Consider the following 19,906-nt stretch of genomic DNA (forward strand, 5'->3'; position numbering starts at 1 on the left):
CCACATCTACATTTAAATACACGATTAATAAGTCCATTTAAAATAACAATTAACTCTTAAAGACGTGTGACACCTAAAAATATGTTAAAAACTAATAATGTAATGACATCAACTTAAAATTTAAAAACATATTTAATACTGTTATGTAAATACTTTAATTCTGGTTTCAGAGTAAAAACATCATTTAAACCTGGTGGGTGAAGTGACCTAAAATGTAAAATCTATTTCTTTTCATGTCATTCTGTCAAATTTAGAATGTCACCACCTCTAAGATATACTGGAATGTACTCTAAAATTAAAAATGTGAACCTATGAGCACTGTCTGTGTCCTGTTTGTGTTTATACAGTGAATTTGTCCCGTTTGCGTTTATACAGTGAATTTGACTCTATATCTTCTTATGTCCTAGAATGGTTACTTATGCAGTCCTTCAGTCTTTAATTGGTTTTACTTATGTAATATGAAGGATATTTATTACATCTTGCCATATATACTATATTTTTGGTGTTACAATTACCAAATGCATGTACTTGAAATAATGTATTATTAATTGGATGATAAAAAGTTGTTTCTGTATATATATATATATATATATATATATATATATATATATATATATATATATAATCACAAAATTTACAACATCCACATTTAAAAGTTCCCTTTTATTTGTACTTTTGTTCTTTACTTTTAGTCTGTTCCTTATAGCATAACCTATTTTTTTTGAGTGCAGTGCACTTTTTGTAAGAAAACTTTGGATTCTGAAATGCTATTTCTTTGAATTCTGGAACCTGTTTGTAACAATGACCAATATTTAAGCAATAACTGATGATGTGGAATGGTATATTGATGATTTACCCATGGTTGCCTTTGTTTAATCACTCAGGCTTTGCCCTCATGATTAAACCACACCAACCGTGGGTAAATCTTCAATATACCACAACCACGGAGTCGGTTATTGCTATTATACAATGGCATTATTCAAGAAAAAAAAATACTTACTTTTCTTACATAATGTCTTTGTATAATGGTAGATTACTGTTTTTCCCCCAGTTATAGTATACTGCTTCTGCATTTTGATGTACTGCGCATGCGTATGGGACTTGCGTTCCCACGCATACCCAGTACATCAAGGCTTTGAAATGGAAGCAACGGAGAAAAAAAGTAATCTTTTCTCCCTTCTCTCTCTTTTTTTTATTGTAAAAAAAAAAAAAAAAAAGGTTTTGGGGCAGTTTATACAAACGGAAAAAAAGTCTGGGTGACCGGACCTTTTTCCGTTGGTATATTGTGGGATTTACAATGGGCACGCTGGTTGGGCTGGCCAATCAGCGTGCATGTTTTGAAATATTAATAGGGAGACATTGTATAATTTGTAATAATTTGCTTAATGTTGTTTGTATGTTGGTCAAAAGTTAATACAAATCTGCATCCTAGATGTTTCTTGGAGTTATAATTATGCCTCTTAATGTGATTCTAAAAAACAGGGGGGGGGGTGCAGGGTGTTTCGATCTCTTATGACTTCATTTTTAATATAGTGACCTCTATCTGCATGATATCCCCTGTTCCTAAAATCATTGGCCATATCTTCTAACTGTAGTAATAAGTCATTTTCTGATGTATTGAGTCTGCTTACTCTGGACATTTGATTTCTAACTATATTGTCAAATGTGAATGCAGGGTGCATGCTGTCACATGTTAGGTAAGTACCTTTCTTGACTTCTGTTTTATATAGGGTGGTTTGTAAGTTCACCTTAACATCCTGTTTTAGAGTAATATCTAAAAAATCTATAGATCTATATTGTATGTTCTTCTTAAATCTCAAAAAAGTTGTTGAGTTAAGATGTGTGATAAAATCATTTAGGTCACATAATGCCATCCCACAAGAAAAAAAGGTCAACAAACTACTTACAGAAAAAAACATTTCATTAGTAAATATTGGCTGAAGATGACAAAATTGTATGTCATTCCCAGGAGTTCATAACCAAATTTGCATACAGGTTTGCCACTGGGTGCCCATGGCAATACCTCAAACTTGTTTATAATAATTTTCCTGGAACAAAAAGACATTATTGTCTAGAACTACTTTTAATAAGTCACATATAAGCCTTGTGTCAATGTCTTCACAACCAAAATGTTCTAATATGTACTTATTTAGCATATGAATACCAATATCATTTGAAATTGCATGTAAAAAGAGAATCTACATATAATGTAACCATGTAATAAGTGAATACGCTAGGACTCCTGGTATATTCATATAATGCAGTTAAAAACGGGAGTTATCTTTGATAATTGTGGTGGATGTGGCTAACACTAAGTTCATTTTCAAGATAAGTAGATATGGGTTCTGCAACCCACCCCCCGTGCTGATACTACTGGTCTAAAGGGTGGGTTTGCTAGAGACTTGTGTATTTTAGGAATGCCATATAGACCTGGTATGGATACAGAGTCACTGAAAATATTCAAAGAGATCTTTGGTAATGAGTCCTTCCTCATAGGATGTTCTAATACATGCTGTTACACCATCTCAAATTTGCCATAATCTTATTTTTATCAATCTATTCATAGTCAGCACTACTGAGCATTTGAGTCACACTATCTACATACAGTGTTTTGTTCAGTAAAACAATACCTCCTCCTTTATCGGCTGGTTTCACTTCTATATTTTCATTCTCATATAGTGTCTGTATTGCTTTGTATTCATTTATTTGTAAATTATAAAAACTTTTCTTAGTTTTGCTATTAAAATATAAAGCGAGTTCATTTTCTACTAATTTTTCAAACATGGAAACAATAAAAATGCTACATCTAGAGATTCTTATAGCTGATTCAGCATCACCATCATTCCTGTGTGAAAAAAATATTTTTAAATTAAGCTTTCGTATGAATAACAAACTTCGAGAGTATCTGCAAAATGTCTATGCTTACTGCTAGCACAAAACTTAAGCCTTTGTCAAGAACCGCTCTTTTGTGTTCATTAAGTTGATAATCTGATAAGTTAAAAACAATGTCTGTACCAAAAATACATTCTTTTTCTGTTAATTCATGACTGGAGATTTGCTCTTCTTGTGTCCTCTTTGGCTGTGATGGTGTTTTCTTTTTGGTGTTAGGGGAAATAATGTTTCTACAGGGAATTAAAAATCCTGCATATCCAGTGTGCCAAGTGCTGAAACCTATGTGCATCTGCAACTGTCGGGAGGGTGCATTCTGCAGTAGCCATTTCATTTGTGTCTACAGATGCTCTCATAGTTTATTCAGACAGCTTCATAGCCACTTCCTGGATACTGACGTCACTTGCTTCAGAGGGTGTAGCATCTTGATTCTGATTTGTTAAATTCTGCTGAGGGCCTCTTTGATTTGCGTTTTGATGTGACTGATGATGTTTTAAAAGTGGATTAATATTGGTCTGTCTTGGTCAAGTAAACACTTCACCTTTTTTGAAATCATCAACATCCTGTTTTCATTTTTTCTTTTTATTATTAATAAATTGCAATTCTAGTTGACCAATCATGTCTAGTGTTGCAGGTAGTAAATTTAAATGTGCATTGTTTTCTACTGATAACAATTCACCAAATAGTGCAATGATTTCAGCTTTAATATGATTTTATATAGGTTCAAAGAACTCATTCATTAGTTGCATGCAACAAAATGAAAGATCAAGATTTAAGAGTTGCCATTTTTTTAAGACTTCCAGATAAAGGTCCCTATATGTAGGCATCTTGAGTAATCATAAGCCTTTTGGAACAATCTTGGCTTTCAAGTAGGCATTAAAAGTTAAATGCTGCCATTGAAGTTTTTTAAAGGTATACATATTTCTTTCAAAAGTAGATAATTTTACTTTGTACAGTTGAATAGAGATTCTAAAGCTGGTTGTGTAATATTCATTTCAGTAGTGTCAAAAAGATTTTTGAACAGCGGGTTATCTTTGACATCCAGTAACTCAAGGACATGCTAAATGAGTTTCCCAACAATGTTGCTGGTAGAGGGTAAAATAAATCCTTGCCTCATGTTTTAATTAGGACAACCACAATGAACACAAGTAAAGAAAAAGCAGTCCTAATCCAATAAATCCTGAATGTGTCCAAGATATATAAACAATCCAAGTTAAAAGGTAACCAGAACCACAAGGAACAGTAAAAATTGCAAATAAACAGTTTTTACTGTTTCTTGTGGTTCCGGTTAACTTTCTACTTGGATTTTTTTATATATTGGGCACTTTCTGGATTTATTGGATTAAGACTGCTTTTTCTTTACTTGTGTTCATTGTGGTGAAGAACAAGACAGCACTAGGTATGTATTCACAGTGGCATCAGAGTTCAAAATCACAGGAAATATTTAAAACAACATTGCAAGACAGGCCAAATAAATATAGAAAACATCTAAACTAATCTTTATTATATTCCTAACTGAATCTATGTGAAATTTCTGTACCCTTGTTAACTTACAATAAGGCAAGTGCAGAGTCTCTCTCTCCCTCTCACACACACACACACACACACACACACACACACACACACACACACACACACACACAGTTCTTAAATTAGTATCTCAAATATTGCTGCTGGGATACTTGCAGAATGACATCACTTTTTGTCACCTGACTTCAGTTTCCAGGCTCACAAGCAACCCACATTGATGCAGCACCTAGCATCTCCCTGTAAAAATATATAGCATTCAGATGTTTGCAGCTGCTAGAAGACATAAAACAATAAAACAGTTACGATACAATGCATAAGGCTGCCTAGTTCTAGACATCCTGTCTCCTTGCTGCATTGAAACTAACTTTTACAGCACAATTATAAAACAATTTAATTTCAATTATTTTCTTGAAGTTTTGCAAGTTAACCCTCTATGTTCTAGTTCCCACTGTTAACACATATACATTGACACAGGTACAATAGTTTATATACATTTTTGTTCTTTCCCAGTAGGGTACACTGTGGACACATCCTTAAGCTCAATACTTTACACACACACACACCTATGTACCAGCAGCTTGATATACAGACAGCATACCGTTCAAATATAGTGATAAGCAATTGCATCCTGCTGATAGTCATAAATGATATACAACTATTTAAAAAGTTCTAGATACCTATGCTAGCAGTATCTCCTTCTGTCACACTTCTATATAAATCATATTAATATTCAAAAATCACATATAATTATTTTACAAAATTCCACATAGCTAAGCTAGCATTATTTGCTTTTGTGACTCACATGAAAATAAAAATACATATATATATAAAAATACATATATATAATATATATATATATATATATATATATATATATATATATATATATATATATAGGTTCATTACATAATCTCACTTGTATGTAGTGTAGGTTTGTGTTTTGGGGGATGGCATGTGCATGTGTGTGGTGTATGTTAAGTGCAGTGTTCGGGATTTTGAAATTCTCACTTCTGGTCTTTCAGTATGTAGGGGTTTCAGCTATAGGGTCTCGAGATTTTGAAATTCGATATTTCAAAATTTCAAGATTATATAGTGAACATATATATATATATATATATATATATATATATATCTATATATATATGTATGTGTGTGTGTGTGTGTGTGTGTGTGTGCGCGCATACACGCACACAAACATATATGTATATGCATGCTGGTGCATAAATGTATGAAGGAAATCAAAGCAATAAATGCCAAGGTATCAAGATATTAATAACAACAAAAAGTCGAAAGACACCCAAAACTCTAAATATTCTAACACAAAGATAATGCAACAGTGAAAAGAAGAAATAGCAAGTAATACTGCAGTATTCTGCAATCCACTACAGTGAACATACAGTGAAACAAAGCACATAAACACAAAAGCAATGTTTTTGTAAGGGGGCTTATCCTGTTCATCTCCACATGTGTATCAGCCCCTTCCATATCTTGACATCTCTTAATATCCCAACTCCAGCATTAGTTTTGCAATGCCGAAAAAGTAAAAAAAAAAAAAAATGATGCAGATGGTGATTCATTAAAGAGTCATACAGCACATGATAAAAAGGCTCTGTTGTCATGATGTCGTCATGATGTCCAGTTTGCAATTGAGAGACATAGAGACATATTAGCTGCTACAAGATAAGACCTCATTATTGGGTAATTTGAATGTCTCTGAATCACATTCATTGCTATAACATGCTGAACATTGATGATCTACATGTTGTTCTAGTAAACTGCTGCTCATGTAGGTGATAGCTATCTCTCCACTCACTCTTCCACATACACAAGTACACAAAACAAGAACACACAGGCACCATAGTCCTCGTAGATGACCCTAACCTTACCTGTCCACCTTCCTTTGGTTCTCCCACACCCATAATAGTTGAAGTTCCTTTACAACAAATATCTCCTATGCCCTGGTGGCTAGTGTGTCCCCTATCGTCGCTGATTCCCATACTCCCATTAGTGTCCTTATGGTACTTTCATTTACAAGTAATCTATGGTGTCTTATGATCACCCCCTCAATCCTCATTATGCAGTTGGTGCCAATAAGGCACTTTAATCTTTTATTTACCCCTGGTGTCTGGTGGCTCTTTCTCTCCCTGATCCATACCACAGTCACAGCAGGCAGTTGAACGCAGTCTTTTGGCCATGTTCAGTAATGCAATGTAGTGGGGATGGCTATGCTGCTATACATAGCTATGTGATTTCTTGAATTGTTTGGCCATGTATATACCTTCCTGGAGGCAAGTCTGGGGAGATCAAATATAGCTAATTAGCAAATACTTCATTAGTATTCAGCATGGCTACCGGGCATCCCTATGTGGTACTCAATGTCTTCATGTTACAGCACCTTGAAGCACCTTGTTAGAGAGGTGACTGAATTGGGAAAGGGTACAGCAATATGTACATGGAGGTGTACATGTCATGGTATCTTCTGCAACATGTACATGGAGGTGTACTCGTCATGGTACCTTCTGCAACATGTACTTGGAGGTGTACTCGTCATGGTACCTTCTGCAACATGTACATGGAGGTGTACTCGTCATGGTACCCTCTTGAATCCCAGTCATGATCTTACAATTTGCCATGCAGTAATTCTGCACTTGGTATTAGAAAACGCAAGTAGGACTTTTTACATTAAAAAAAATGTGCAGGCCTGATATATGTCAGATTTTTAGGATGCGTATTAATTGTTCATTTACTAAGTATGTCAGAATCTGGTGAAGTCCTAAACTATTAACTGGACAGATGTACTAAATCGTATATTAACAGAAATGACAATTGCTAGCTTAGCATTTTTATTTGGTTATTTTTAGGTTATCATGTATAAATATTAGAAAAGTTAGTAAAATAGCAGGGTTGACAGAAAAAAAGTATATCTCAAAGTTATCTCATTATATAACAAAGAAATCTGAAATTACAAATTAAATCAGAATAAGGGGTAAGAATTTCTATAAAATGGATTAGCATTTGTAAATCACTGCCTTGGTATTTCTTTTTCTATATTTCTTGTCTTGACCTTGAAAATGCTCATTTTAAAAATTGTACTTTAGAAATGAGTCAGGCTGCTTAGAAAATATTATTAAAAATGAGATATTTAAATTAATAAATACATATGCAAATAAATTACAAATAAAGAAATGCATTTAATTCCTGTTTTCAAAATGTGTGTGTTACCTTTATGAAGTTGTATAAGACATTTACTAACATACTAAGTTAAAGAGCAGTACAACTACAGGATTACATTCTGAAGTGGTACATCATTTAAATACTTCAGTCCTCACTGCATGCTCTTGTTTTAGACCTTCCAGTGAGACTCATAGCTGAATATTTGAATTCCTTCTTCTAAAGATCAATCTATTCCTGAGGTATAAAAGCACATTTCAGTCAAGGTTTAGTAAATGACAAATAAATTTTATTTTGAATCTGAGAAATGACAGCTGTCACATTTCATGAGGTGATGTAGAATTCTAAATGTTAAAATTTCAGGATACAGATGTCAAATCCTTTCAGAATCTCATCACATATTTACTTGTTCAATTTCAGTGTACTTTTAAGGTGATGCTTTATGAATGTTTTTAGAAGAAAAAATATAGAATTTTATAATGTGTTCCCACCCATGATGAAAGATCCTGCATCTTTCTAGTTCCAACTTGAAAGGGGATTTCTTACAACAACTGGAAAATGTAATTCTTAATAAGCCTGCTTAACAGTACAGAGAAATTTGAAACATTCAGGATTGCAACATACTCTAATTATATGTTTAGGAGATGCATATCCAGAAAGGAGCAAGTCATACATTTAATCCTCCATCATTTTGAAATATATACATCAAATTATGCACCTGATTTTTATATGCTTCTTGGTTTTAAGACATGAAGAGTTAATTCCAGATCTATAAATATAATAGTTCTGAAATCATGGTAGGTAAATAAAGGCTAAAGACAACAGTTAGTTTCATGAAGCCATGACAAAAGCAAAGTTCTTAAAATATTTTCTCACACACACTGCTTTATGTACCAGAGTTTGTTCAATTCCACCCGCCCCCGAGTCACCCTGATTAATGCATAGTGGAAATGCTGGCTACTTCAGGAAATAGTTACTTTGAATGCTTTGTCCACCATGTGCTTGGTCAGTTAGAGAAAAAAATGAATACTAAATAAAGCCCTCCTCAAACTGTTAAATGTTAACTTGTCCTATTATATAGACCAGTGCAAATATGCTTACATTAAAAATTGCTTTATTATATAGAGTCTGAAAGTTAAAACATTGTACAAGTGATACCGTTGTCTTACCATATTTTTTAATAAATGGCACTGGAAAAATCAAGCCAAGAACAGTACTGATACAGAAGTGCAACACTTAAAACATTGCATTTTGAACTCCCAATATAACAACTCTAAAGTGTGAAATCAGTACTAATACTTATGATTTCTGCCCCTGCTTTAGACAAAAGGATGTAATATTGCCCAGTTGTTTATACCTTTGCTTACATGTTTTAATTCAAATGTTACACAGGCTTGGAAAACGTTTTACACATTTCTAAATACATTTGTACATACTTTAAAATCAATTTCATTTTGTATCATAAGCTTCCATGTACTGTGACATTGCTTTGCTATTATTGCTGTACTCGCTGATGTCATTACATATCTCTTGCCTGCAGACTTGTATGAGCCAAACTCTGTCATTCATATTAGAGGTCTTGCAGTGTGCATTCCAACATATCCATTCAAGAGCACTTCCCAGAAAGTGGTGCTGTGCTATGTTATATTACACAGCAATGAAAAATATGTCTTAGGTGGCCGATAACCAATGTCTGTGAATAACTATAGTTGTTACAATGTGTGAATTGACATTAAGGAAAGGTCTGCGTTATATATGGAATAGAGTCTGGCATGCTGTATAATAACTGAAAAAAATAAATATGATGTTTGGCAACAAACTAAGTTGTCCAGGGACATCTTCAAGAGGGCTTAGATTGATAGTAGTGGGAGTTAGGTGGGCTGGGGAGATGAAAGGGTTAACTGGAGGGAGGAATGATTGGGAGGAAATGAGGTAAGGGTGGGGAGGAGCTTAAGGGGTTTAGACAAGTGTAGCTGGGCAAGTAATCACATTTTGGCATGAACTTGCTACTGCAAGTATGACGTACATGACAACCAGTGGGTACGGTGCAGCAAGTACGCCTTGGTGTTTGATGGAAGTGGGGTAATGTTTGGTAAGTAGCCGTGATTAGTGTGAAGTGTTTGGGGATGGCATGGGTGTGGAGTTATTTGTTATAATCTTGGTGTAGGTAGTTTGGGCATGCAATACAAATTAGTGGATATATGATGAATGGGGAGCATCACTTTGGTGGACTTGGGTTTTCAGTGTTGTGTGGTAGGTGGGGGAAGGAGTAGTGGTGTATTCTCAAGACAGGGCTTAGGTAGTGAGATCATTGGTGGTGGGGTGGTTATATGCTGGGCTTTAGTGTCGACAGTGGTGGTGAGGTGCTTGGTTTTCTTTCTCTATCCCTCGCACTTCCCATTGTTCCTCCCCTTAATCTGGTAGTTTTAGTCAGCATGGGGTGGACAGTAAGAGAATGGGAAGCGCGACTGACCATGTGGCGACACTGTTGAGGTGAAGCATGGTCTTTACCTCTGAGGTGTTTAGTAGGCTTGACAGACTGACTGCAGTGGGCAAGAGCAGAGAGCAACTGTCTTTCCTAGGTGGTATGTTTGCATTTGGGGTCGCTGGTTACTTCTGCAGGTGGGCTTTACTAAGCTCAGTCTTGTGCAACCCCCACATTTTCATCCAAATACAGGGTTAACGGAGGTCCGGTAAGCTCACCATTAGAGAAGCCAAAGATATTTTCAGTATAATTGCCCATCATCTGATTACATGACAAAATACCACTGAATCAAGAGCTGTAATTGTTTTTTTTTTTTGGGGGGGGCTCTGAAGGAATTAGTGTAATGGATGTGCTGCCCATGTATGATGTAGCACTAACAGTCAGTGGAGCGGAGTGGTACCTCGTATTTGTACAGCTTCTGTAGAATGGGAGGAAGTTTCAAAGGATTGCTTGTTATGGAGCAAACCATTTGGGATTTTTGAACATTGGGGGTAGGGTGAGGGATTACTGTCATAGTTGGTCCGTACTTATATCATTTTGGCTTCTGGTAAATCCTTGCAGAATGAAGTCACTGACAATGATAGTCCTTCATTTCAGGAAGTACATGACATAGGATCATAGAAAGTTACTAGGCTATTGGCCCTGAGCCTCTTATAAGCCTAGTCAAGAGTGGAGCCCATGTTTAGACAAGTCAGCACTCAAAGCCCCTATCCAGCAGGGACACAAGTGGAATCCCAGGTGATTTTCCCTTCCCCCACTGATTAGCAGAGTTTACTTTGGAAAGGAGTACAAAGAGTTGCCTCTCTTGGGGTTGGGAGGCTGTAGGCCAGTGTAGCGGCAGTGCAGTGAGTGAGCAGGATAGGCCCCGGTCAGCTCTGGCCTTCATTCAGATGTTCTGGCTGTGTGTGTGCTAAGATTTTACAGTTTTTCTTTCTTTTGCAGGTGGGGTACTGCGGACAGGGCATCAGTCTGTGACCTGAAGGAGGTGGGGTCAAATGGAGATGGAAGCTGTCGCAGTGTGGATAGTCAGTTGGTTAGAGCGGTTCTCTGCAGGAAGAGGTTTTGGAGGATGATGCATTCTGATGTGTTGGTGTGCTGCGCTGGAGTGTTCCTGTTGCAGAAGTGGGCACTATGAGGTCATAGTTAATCTTACTCTGTGCTCATAATGGCATGTCATTGTTGGTTCAGATAGGAGGCAGTGGGTGCATGGGAGGAGGCGGTCTGTTGGGGCAGGGTGAAGCTGGGTGGGAATTGTTTCTGGGGAGTAGTACGGGGTATCACAGGTGGGGTACAGTCAATTTCAGGGTAGGTATAACTTCTAGAGGCAGGTGTATTTTTATGTGCTAGGGTAGGTATACAGGTATGTTGGAGGAACTGGGGGCTTTATGGTTAAGCAGAAATGGGAAGTCTTAAACAGGGCATGGTTTAGGCTTGCTGTTGGGGGTTTAGGGTACCTTTTTTGTTAAAAAGACTAGATGCATTTGGACTATGGAGTTTGGGGATATGAATATTTACTAGACTTGAGAAGTTTGTTTTGTTGGGGGGGGGGGGTGGAGAATGTGTTCTAGGAAGACTGCCGGTCAAGACTGCATGTGTGGTCCAGCATCAATAGCCATTGGGAGAGGTTTATGGCATCTTTTCATTGCTCATACAAACACTAACATAGATACATTGTAGAGTCACCGGGTTCTTGTTAGGGGAATAATTCCTGTCATTGTTTGCAAGTTAAAGGTGAAAACGGGGGCAGAATGGGGTAGACATACTAATGGCATACCATCACATATTAACAGCTTTAATTGGGAAACTTAAGCAGGTTAATAAAAAAAAATGTGGGGGGGGGTAGAAGGGGAGGCCTAAGTCATAATTACATTGAAGAACGTTGTTTTTAAGGAGTATGGGGGTGGGTCCCCTTGATAGCATGCAGGTTAAGACATTATTTGTTGCAGTGAATTTACAGTTTCTTTTCTTTTACAGATCCATGCCGAAGGTGCTCACAGGCTACATTGTGCCAGTGGCTGGAGTGATGGGCAATGAGGTCGTAAAGGATGTGCGTAGAGTCGCAGTTGCATATCTGAAGATGTCGGAGGACTAGAATTTGAGGCTGGGGTGATAATGAGTCTGCATTCCCTAGTGGCTGAAGGTGGTGGGTTGTGCAGGTGATGCATGCTGCAGGAGGTGTTTGTGGAATTGGAAGGTGGAAGCAGTTGGGGTCTGAAGGAGGGAGTTTTGAGAGTGATGGATATGACAGGATGAATATTACTGTTCTGATTGTATCGGTTGCAGAAGACGTACTAGTCACTAGAGAGGTATAATGGGGCCACAGAGAGCGGTTAGAAGTAAACCATGGTTAGTGGTTTCTTGGAGTGGAGGTTTTGGTGGCACAATGTGGTCAAGGGTAATCCTATTAATTTTAGTTTCATTAAGGCGCACTTTCTTAAATTTCATTAAGGTACGTTTCAGTGCTGGTAGGTTAAGGCATGGGGTTGATGACGGCGATCTATTGTAATTTACAGGTGATGGGTACACCGAATGATGTTTGGCTTAATCCTTCCCTTTATGGCAGGTAGTTGGTGAATTAGGTTGGGTAGTTAGGAGGGGAACAGCCTGGTCAGGCTGGATGGTGGAGAAGAGGGACAGGCTTGCACTCTTCAGTTCCCCCTCTGGTGTATGGATGTTCATTTCAAGGAAATGGGGAAAAGGAAAATGAGCAGCTGGAGGAAGGTTGCTGGATAGGTAAGCAAGCGGAGGTAAGGATGCTGCTTATTTGGTGGAAGGTAATTCAGTGAATGGTGGATGAAGTGAGTTAGGACGCTGCTTCATATGAGTAAGGTCATGCTATCCTGAATTATTTGGTTGGATGGCCAATTCAATAAATGGGATATGAAGTGAGTCTGGGATGCTGCTTCATAAGTAAAGTAAGCGAACAAAGGTATGGATTCTGCTTACTGGGCAGGATGAGTAGGTACATTGTCCTGATTAACATTACAAGGATGTTTATGCTGTGTTTAGAACCAACTATACTATGTTTAATTGTAATTCATTTGGGTGACCAAAGCTATGTTATGGAAGTTTAATAAAGGTCGTCAAATGTCATTCGGTGTAATGTGTTTATTGAAGAGGACCTGGACAAATAAGCAAATTTGAGGGCATGTAACTGTGGCTGATAGAGATGACAAAGTGTTCTTGTTTCTAGCATGATCTGAAAAAAACATCTGCATTTCTATTTTTGTTATAGGTTTACAAGCAAGTATCATGCATTTATAATCATGTAAGGCAATAGTAGGAGAAGGCATCGAGTGGATGTATAAAGAATATATTAGCCACACTTGAATACACTGCAGTGGAATTTGTTTTGGTAAATGGGTGAGTTTACCATTTAATAACTGGTTATCATATGTATCTATGTATCTATATATATATATATATATATGTATATATATATATTTTATATATATATATATATATATATATATATATTATACCTGTGTGTGTGTGTGCGTGTGTGTGTCTATATATATATATATATATATATATATATATATATATATATATATATATATGCATATAAATATATATATATATATATATATATATATATATATATATATATATATATATATATATATATATATATATGGTTTCACTTTATAATCTCGAAATACTGAAATACTGAATTTCAGTATTTAGAGACCATAAAGTCAAATTTTGCAAATAGCGAAACTGCATAACCTTGAATCTGGAAATGTCGAATTCACAGTTATGCTGTTCCGGTTCATGATGTGGGATGTACTGTGTGCCTGATATGCAGTTTAGTGTATGGATTTGACTGGAATTTCAGGTAAGTGACTATTGTGTAAGAGTTTTGGGTAGGTGTTTTAGTGTACATGAGCATGCTCGGATGTTTTAGGTGTGAGTTAGGGTAGGCAGGTAAAAGTATGAGTGTTTAAGGGTTAAAAGTGGTGGTGTTTGTATATATGTGATGTGTGTGTGCGAGGGGAAGGTAAAGTGTGTAGTGGTGAGTTTGCTGTGATCTTGGAGTTAGTATAAATAAGTAGCAGGGGTGTAGTGTAGCTTTGTTTGTGTTTTTGTGTTTGTGTGTTTTGTTTGTTTGTTGTAGTGTGGGTAGGATGGGGTATGTGCTGTGTGGTGTGTTTACATTCGGGATTTTGGCTTTCGTGGTTTTTGGCATTTTGAATATTCGACTTTATAGTTTCAAAATATTGAAATTCGAGATTTAGAATACTGAAATTCGAGATGGCAGAAACAGATGCAAAAGAACACATCGATTACTGATTTCCATAGGAAATCATTCCCAGTGTGATTTTTAAAAGAGTACACTGGCAACAATTCTTATTTTGGGAGCTTTTTCTTCTTTGAGATGATGTGATCAGGAATTGGTATATGTAAATTTGGGAGGTTCAGGTGATTGACTCTCCACATCATGGGAGAGGGAGTTACTCCTCTGCAAAAAAAAAAAAAACGTTTAAATTTTACATTTTCACCCTGCTGTGTTTCAGTCTTTATTTTTCAGAGTTGGTGATACTCAGGATTGAGGAGTTTGGTGAATCATAGCAGAACCAGAGAACCAATAGCTATAAATCAGATTCATTCATTTAAGACACATCAAGAGCTGTGGTTAACCATAAACTTTTTAAAAGAAAAAAAATCTACATCCCTAATACCTGAAAATCATGCCAGACAAATGTGAATTTATAGCCAAATAAACAAAACACACATCGCAGAAACTGTGTGCTTGCAACAGCAAAATGTCAGTAACTTTGTGGATACTACAAAACCCAAGGGATTCTGACAAGAAGGGATGGTATTAAAATAAAAGTATGATAGATTATTATACTAAATGATTAACCAATGAGTGGCATAAATAAATTACAGCTACATGAAGGGGCAATCTGAGCAGTTATGTAGCTTTTATCTTGAGGAGTGAATCCTTAGTGGCAGAGAGAAGGATGGGAAGAAGTAGACAGGTAGTTAAGTCATATTATCACTGACAGATAAGCATGCAGGTAATAAATGGACTAAATCAAGAGAGTAGGTCAAACTGCCTTCTAAGTGTGAGGGGATAGACACACAGACTAGGTAAGGTTACAATGTTTGTAATTTGGTAGGAAATGTTCCCCACCTGCTAATGTTTGGGTATGATCTGCTGACCAAAGGCTGTGATCGCAGCAATAATTGAGAAAGGCGCCGCTGCATCTTGTAAGTGGCTTCATGTTTTTATCCTTCTCAGTCATGGCTGTGACAATTTGGTAGACTAACTTATTCAGAAAGGTGGACCTGAAGGAAAAAGAGTGGAAAATGAAACATGATTTATCTGATCCAGTACAACTTAAAACGGACTTTGGTTTTGGATGAAGACTGGGCTTCAATGGACCCAGGTGATGACAGACCCATTAGCTTGACCAGTCTCATCTCCAAGGCTATAGAAAGGATAATTATGAAATGAATGCATCAGGATATAGGTAAACTGAAGACTCTTGACTCAACACAGCTGGCATTCATCAAGGGCAGTTACATATTACCCAGTCTGACTGATTTCTTCAAAAAAGGTTACTGAAACAACAGATGATGGCAAAACAGTGCACACCACATACCTAGTCTTTGCAAAGGCTTTCAACATCATGCCGCACAAAGGTACTATAGATAAACTCTCCCAGCTAAATATTAATCTCTGTCTAATTCAGATAGCAAACAGGGTCATAAATAGAACCCAAGAAGATTTGATGGGCAGCTGTGCTCCATCCAAAAGACATTACTAACATGGGTGACCGTTGCGCTACACCAGTAATCAACACCTCCCTGGTCAGATCTGACCACAAGCTAATCACCATGGATATCCACATCCCACCCTCACCTCCCCAAAGGAAACCACCATAAAAAAAATTCTCCAAAGCCAATTTTGGGCTTCTAAAAACAGAGGTGGCTAACTTCACGGCACCCATGCAAATGGAAAATAGGTACATGCCTGCTGAATCATACACCAGTGCACTGCATGACCAAATACACAAGTGCATGGAATGGGCCATACCAAACAGAACCAAGATGCTCTCCTCCAAAAAAAGGAAGCCAACCTTGTGGTCCCCGACCATAAACAAACTCTACAACAGAAAGAAAAAAACTGTTGCAGAAAAGGATGAATTCCCAAAAATGGAAAAACTCCCTTATTAGCCTCAGCAAAAAACTGAGATCCCTCATCAAATCCTCTAAAGCTAGCTACAAAAACAAAATTGCTGCAGATTCTAAAGACAACCACAAGGCATTCTATAGTTATGTCAAGAATCTACATGGCAATACTCAGATCTGCTCCAAGTTACAGCACAATGGCAATACATATACAGAACCAACTGATATTGCCAACATTTTGGCCGACAGGTTCAGTGCCAACTTTACTCCCTTTCACCCCCTAAAGGGACTATCACAATACCCGAGGAATGCCAAGTCCCTGTTGTCACAGCTACACAGGTAAAAAATGCACTGTCCAAAGCCAAGAATACAGCTTCCATGGGACCTGACAATATCCCTGGCTATGTTCTACATGAATTACAAAGTGAACTGGCACCACACTGAGTACCCTGTTCACTCACAGCCTCATTTCAGGCTTTGTTCCTACCAAATGCCGCACTGCTATGGTCATCCCACTCCACAAAGGGGGAGTGACTACAGACCCTGGGAACTACTGCCCCATTAGTCTGACGTGCCTGATATGTAAAACTATAGAGCACATCATCATGGACCTTATAAATAAGGACATAGGGAATCTCCAAACTATGGACTCCATGCAGTTTGAGTTTGTGAAAGGTAGAGCATGCCTCCTCAACCTGATAGACTTCTTTGAGTCTGTCACCAGAGCTGTGGATAAGGGCAAGGTAGTTCAAACAACCTACCTAGATCTTGCAAAGGCCTTCAACACCATCCCTCACTCAGGAATCATAGATATACTCACTAAACTAGGCATAAACCCCTATGTTGTAAGATGGGTTGCCAACTAGCTCACTGATAAAACCCACACACACTGTGAAAGTAGCGGACTCCAAATCTGACTACCTACCAGTTACAAATGGTGTCCCACAGGGATCGGTCCTAGGTCCTCTCCTGTTTGGCATCTACTTCTCTGAAGTTCAAGCCAACACAAAGGGACTCTTGCTGACCAAGTTCACAGATGATTGCAAACTGGAAGCCGTTACTGATTCTCCAGCTGATGTAGATTCTACAAAAAGGCCTCACTGACATCAATGACTGGTGCCAGAACCATGGCCTTAATCTCAATGTCAAAAAGTGCATCATCATTCCCTTTTGGAAAAATTCAGTGCCCATGAACTACCACATAAGCGGTAGTCCATTAAAGGTGTGATAAGAAACCTGGGGACATAGGTTGACAGCAACCTCTCCTTTGATAACCACATTGCTAGTACAGTCAGAAAGTCCTTCTATGTGGCACATCTCAATACAAAAGGTTTCTCAACCAGGAAGAAAGAGGTCATAATCCCGCTCTACTAATCCCTCATTAGACCTATTATAGAATACAATGTCCCATTTGGTATGTACCTCACTAGACACTTAAAACAATTGGAAAGGCCACAAAAATACCTCACTAAGAGGATCTTAGGCCTTAGGCACAGACTCAAAAAAAAACTCCAGCTATACTCTGTCTCTTATCACCTACTTAGAGGTGATCTCTGCTTGACCTACAAAGCCATGTCTGACCCAGAGCTGTTAGATATGCTACATCTAAAGAAATCCCAATCCCTCTGTGCCACACGCTCCAGGGACCTGAACATGCTGGAGGGACAGGTTTCTAATCCAGAGACTTCCCATACTCTGGAACAAACTTCCCATTCATGTCAAGCAGAGCACTTCACTGGCCCTCTAAGAGAAATCTTGACGAGTGAATGGGCAATAGGAAGTTCACCCCGCGGATAATTCAGTGGCCTTGCTTGACAGGGGCACTGGGAACTAATTATGGGCAGCATGATGCCAGGGAATCTTCTTGGGCTAGGCTTATATAGGCTCCAAGGCGGTTAGCCTAGTACACATCTATGAACCTATGTCACTGGTGGTGTAACCCAGAATTCAGTCCTTGGTTCACTCCACTATGATACTTAGAACTCTGAGGTCAAAGATAATGTTAAGAGGTTGTGGCTGTCAAACTTTGCAGGTGAATGCAAACCTGCTGCCACCATAAACACGCCAAAGGACACCAAGGTCCTCCAAGATGGCCTGTCTCAAACAAATAGCTGGTGTCAAAACCATGGAATAAAACGAAATGCCAAGAAGCGTATAATCACATCCTTCAGCAAGCCTGTCTCACCTTGTCCCTATCACTCTGACAACACACCCCTGAAAACTGATCTTGTAGTTGGGGATCTGGGAACCTGTATCAACAATGAACTGGCCTTTGATTATTATGCATCTACTACTATCAGGAAGTTTTTTTCCACTGCACAGCTTGCATCTAAAGGTATGACATCTTTGCACTCATAAGGCTATTCATTGAGTATAATGCCCGTTTTGGTATGTAACTGTCCAGAAGCTTGTTATAACTGAAAAGACCACAATGTTTTCTCATTACAAGAAATTAAAAGTGCAAATCATAAAAACTATGGCAACCATCTCAAAGCCTTTTCTCTCTCTTCTCAATATCACACAGGATACTGACAAGCAGCATCTGCCTTGCATATAGAGCTACAGCAGACCCTGTTCTGTCAAACATATTACACATTTGCAAGTCCAATGGCATCATAAACACCCACCCAAGGGATCTCAGTCTCGTTTGCAAAATAAATACAACATAGTGGAGGGATAGACTTGTACCACAGAGAGTGTCACTTCGATGCTACCATCTTTTACTCCACATAAAGCAAAGCACTTCACTTACTCTCTTCAAATGCCCTTTGAACTGATGGGTAACTACACATTTACCCCTGGTTTAGCATCTCCCACACCTCAAACATAGGGGAGACATGTGAATGTCCCAACGTAACATTGTTTGGTACATCTCTGGGTTATTTTTACTGAAATATAAGGGCTAAAACTATCATGTGAATGTGAGGCTTAGTCTTCTTAAGATTCTCACAGATCAATGGTCTAGTAAATACATATGAACCTATAAAGTTTGTTATGATTGGTATTTTAGTACAGGACATTATCTGAACTGATAAAATGGTATGAAAGTGTTGCCTGTTTAAAAGAATAGCTGCTCTCATTTCTTTCAAGTGGTTATTGTATGTTTTCATTTTAGACAGCAAGTGCATAATGATGAACCATACACCTGGACAACTGATATTTAAAAATAATAGAATAATCCCGAGTTCATATATTAATAGTGGACACCACTGTGCAACGACATGTGTAAATGTAATTAATTTAGTTAAAAATTAAAACTATTTCACAGATTAACCACTGTGTATTACAGTTTTATCTGATCTGCAGGGTAAGTTTTTCAGTGCTTTTCAAAGGCTTTTCACTCAATGTCAATCCGGTTATACACTGAAGAAAAAAAAAATACCTCAAGCACCTTCAGGAAGACATAACTGCTTGTTAAATATTAAGTACTTATGCCTCCAGTATCATGACACTTTGTCAGAATAGTTCACCACCTGTCTTTTCAGTTTAAATACTCACACCCATGTGATCCATCAAAAATGCATATAAATATCTAATAAAAACTCATATGTAAAAAAGAAAACACAGTTAATGAAGAACAATGAATAAAATACTTGTATGTGCATTGATAAAAAATAATTTTGTAGTGCTTTCAAATTAAAAACACTGCTGATCAAAATACATTCATTCAAACCAGAGGTCTTATTAGCC

The sequence above is a fragment of the Protopterus annectens genome, chromosome 14.part0, assembly GCF_019279795.1.
Source record: "Protopterus annectens isolate FY-2018-M chromosome 14.part0, PAN1.0, whole genome shotgun sequence".
Classification (NCBI taxonomy): Eukaryota; Metazoa; Chordata; order Ceratodontiformes; family Protopteridae; genus Protopterus; species Protopterus annectens.